This window comes from Salvia hispanica, chromosome 4, assembly GCF_029641045.1.
Source record: "Salvia hispanica isolate PSC_SH4W2 chromosome 4, Shi_PSC_v1, whole genome shotgun sequence".
Lineage (NCBI taxonomy): Eukaryota > Viridiplantae > Streptophyta > Magnoliopsida > Lamiales > Lamiaceae > Salvia > Salvia hispanica.
The window spans coordinates 29,826,995-29,831,526 of NC_142695.1; positions in this window are offsets into that span (position 1 = coordinate 29,826,995).

Below are 4,532 nucleotides of genomic sequence, written 5' to 3' on the forward strand. Positions count from 1 at the left end.
GAGAAATAATGAGCGTAAGTACTCCCTCCGTTCCTTCATAGTTGAGTCATTTTTCCATTTCGGAAAGTTCCATCATAGTTGAGTCATTTTCATATATAGTAACTTTTTCTTCTCTCTTACTTTATTCACTTTTTACTTTATTCTCTCTACCTTTTTATCTTTCTTACTTTTTTTATCTATTTATTTAACACACTCTATATTCATTTCTTAAACTTCGTGCCAAAAAGTTCCGCCTCAACTATGAGAGAACGGAGGGAGTATTAAATGGAGAAAGAAAGACATTGAATATTTAATTAGAGTGAGAAAAAAATGGTTGGGTGTAGTAATACAAGAGAGAAAAAATTTCAAAAACAGAAATTTGCTATTTTGATTAGGATAAATTACAAAGGAATGTATATCATCTTAGTTGTGACGGAGGGATTAATATAATAATCTGTTCAATTGATCATATTTATTTTATTGATGGGTAATTGAATCACTGGGAAAGTTACAAATGAGATTAAATGAATACCGAGCAGTTAGTTGCAAAAACAAAAATGACGATGAAAACGATTTACATTTAAAAGGGAAGTGGGACATTATTGGATTACTTTAGACGGAAATTATTAACTTAAATGAATGAAATAAATATGATTAATTTACCTTATAATCAAACAAAAACATATTGCCTCATAACCTTATAATCAAACAAAATCATATTGCCTCTTGTTCAAAAATAATTAAGTTGTATATCATTTTGGATTATTCCGTAGTTGAGTTTTTTTCTTCTCTCACGCTTTTCTCTCTTAATCTCTCTTATTTTATCATCTTTTTTATTTTACTTTTTTCACTTTAAATTTTACCACAATATGCCTTGGGATGGAAAGAATACTAAAATTAACCTACACTAAAATGATTAGACTGGAAATGAGACCAGCTGGTTGCATAGAAACCCATGTGATGAGATGTCGGCATGTTTTTAGATTGCCTCTTATATAAATTATTATCGCTGCATCTTATTTTGTCTTTAGACAGTAGATATATTAAGTGAATATTATGTTATCATTGACGTTATTATTTTTTATAAATTATACATTTGATGCAGCAATATACATTATCAAATCTTATTTTGAAAAAATAACAGTAAAATAGTATTGCAGAATGTGTAACTAGCTAGCAGACTTACATCCCAAATTGAAAAAATAAAAGTAAAATAGTATTTCCCTATGTTCATCAATATATCAATTTGATCGTACACGAGTTTCAAAAATGTACTAATAGAATGTGACGGGAAAGAGAGTGGAAAATGACTTCTACTTTTATACCGTTTTATAGTGAAATGTGAGTGAAATAAAGTTAGTAGAATGTGAAATTCATTACTAAAAGTAGTAAAAAAGCAAATGAAATATTTATTGGTGGAAGGATGAAAAATAGTAAAATGAGACTTTGAATACCAAATTGGAAAATGATACAGTAACATATAAAGGAGTCACCATGCACGCGGTTTTTGAAATGTAGGCCTTTACCGATTCATGGACTCAACACCATCTCCAAGTGCGGACCATTACGAAATTTTTGTATCATATTACATATTTTTTTATTAATTTTATATTATATATTTATTTTTAAATGAATAATTTGGTTTGATCACTAGTCAATCTCCGATTTATACATAAAATAAATCATGTTTTATAGTACTTCGTCAAAACTTATTTCAACATATTCATAATTTTAAATTTTTTTTGCTATATTTTGTGATTTCTTTTTATTTTTCTACAACTATTAACTTAACCTATTTCAAAATTTATTTATAATTAATACTACTCTATTAAATATATACGTATCTCGAGTTTTCATATTATATAATTATTTATATCGCATTACCCATCCCCTTCGTATCTTTGTAATGTCGCAACTTCCTGCCATACCGACATAAAAAAATTCACTACAATTGTTACTAATATTGGACCCCCAAGCGTTAAAATCCTGCATCACCATGACTAGTGCAATATATTTCTATATTTTAGTATTTTAACGTGTTTGTTGAGAAATTACAGAAAAAGAATTAGAAATGGTACAAAATAGTCAAAATTGATGTCTGAACCCAATATTACTGGCAAAATTGAAGTCTGATCAGTCTTCGTTACATACCATTATCTTCGTCTTTGAGAGATCTTCATGTGGGTATCTTGCTCGTTGCAATTGAAATTCTGTAGAGAAAGTTATGATCTTTCTACTAATGTATAGAGTAGGGCAGTAAAAAACTGACGATAATTAGATGAAAATTTAAGGGATGATTGAAACTATTGCCTTATGAAGCCAAATCTTTTCTATATCTTGAAGGATTCAATTCTTATCATGTCTAAACCTTTTTTCAAGCCTATATATATACTCCATAACCTTTTTCAAGCCTATATACACTCCATAACCTAAGTTATGCTCATGCGATACAATCATACAAACGTAGATTACCTCACTAGGGTTGTCAATCCTAGATTTGTAACTCCTAAAAGCTCCTAAGACCCTTGAAAAGTCCCCACTCTCAATTAACAGTGCCGTTTAAGGGAAGCTATATGTAGTGTCTACTAAGCAGATCTAACTCGCCAATCTTCTCTCACGATTATGTAGCAAGTTATATTAAATCATCACAAATGTGCCACTCAAACGTGAAGCAATTATCCAACACTTAGAAAAGAAACGAAGTAAGAACAAAACATATATTAAATAGAAAATGAATTGTATAACCAAAGTCTCTACTAGCACATCCCTAGAATTCTATGAATTTAGTTACACGTGATGGAATAAGATAAAGACATAGTTCTTAGGGAAAACAATGAAAACATAAAGACTAAAGCAAATAAAACACAAACGTTGAATCCTTGTAGTCTTGATCTTCTCTTGATTCCATCTTCAAACCCTTGCACTTTGATGATCAAAGAAGAACTCTCAAATATATGCTCTGGAAAAGATCCCTATTGAAGAGGTTTGAGAAGGTATTTATAGCCATATTTTCGTCCATCACCAATTAAGGCAAAAAAGTGGCTAAGTATGGTAAATCTTGGAGAGAAAGTAGGTCAAATCTGTGCCCCGCGTTTTAGCGGGCCGCTGCACCTTGGCCAGCGGTCGCTGTGGGTTGATCCGTAGCTTCTGCCTCTTGAACAACGGCCACTACACATTGTTTCAGCAGTCGCTGACAATCGTCCCATAACTTTTGGATCGTTCAGAGCGGTAGCTGCACGCACCCCAATGGTCGTTGGGCGTGTTCTTCTTTTCAGTACAACTCTCCGGAGTGGACCACTTCTGGCTCAGCGGTCGTTGGCCGCCAGCGGTCACTGGCTGTGTTGCAGCGGACCGCTTAACGTCTCGAAAGCTCTAGATTTCCAACTTCGACTTTTAGCTATCTTTTTAGGCTCAAATATGAGCATTTCTCACAAAACACGTCAAAATACCAAAATAGATAAAACATGCAATTAATGGACGTGTAATAGAACTTTGACACTCAAAACAAACCAAATAAGGGCCTTAAAACAGTGCAAAATCCGAGCGTATCAAGATCCAGACAAGAGAAGACTAAAAACTGCATAATTCGACATTGGGTTTTGCTTATTTTACTTCATGTCTAGTACTCCGTTTGGCCCATTGAAGATGACCCACTTTTCTTTTTAGTTTGTCCTTACCAAGATGTCTCATTACTAAAAATGGAGACACATTTTATCTCTACTTTATTCTCTCTCTCTCTGTTACTTTATTCTCACCACTTAACACAAAATAAAGCTGCCCAAAATCTCGTGCCGCCCAAGGAAGGGTCATCTTCCTTGAGACGGAGAGAGTACTTTAATTTATTATTTTTATTATTCTCTCCGTTCCACTGAAGATATCCACCGTTTTGAAAATAAATCATATTGTTCTCATTAAAATATTCAATTATATTTTTCCCTCTACTGACTCCACCTAACAACTCATCCTAAAATTTCGTGCCACTCAAGAATGTGGACATCTTGAGTGTGACGAAGAGAGTAGCTAAACATCTTTTATGAAATTCTTAAGAAAAGAAAGGAAGGTTCTTTAGAAAAGAAAGTATCGAAGGATTAGAAAGTGAGTTGAAGTTAGAATAAATATCAAAAGTGTATTGGGTTTGAAAGAAAAAGTGGAGCTTATTTTACTCTACTTGGAATTTTTATTTTTAGCAATTTTTCAGCCAAATATTCCTCACATACCAAAGAGCCTACATTACAACCAAAATAAAGACATTTAGGAGTTTTGACGCTTAATCACACCTTGTGAATGATAATAATATTTTGGTTTATATGGGCAGACAATATTGTATATTTAGTGAATGATAATAATATTTAAGTTTGGGCTTAAATTAAATTCAGAAATTAATTAAATTGGTAACCTAAACTGTGGCCCAAGTCCAATCCCTCATAGATCCCTAATCTGGCCCAACAAACGACTTATTATAGATGGGGACAAGCCCAGAAGACAGGGAAGTGAAATAGCGCATCGTACACGCCTACTCTCTCTCTCTATCCCTTGTGATTTTTGAAATTTTA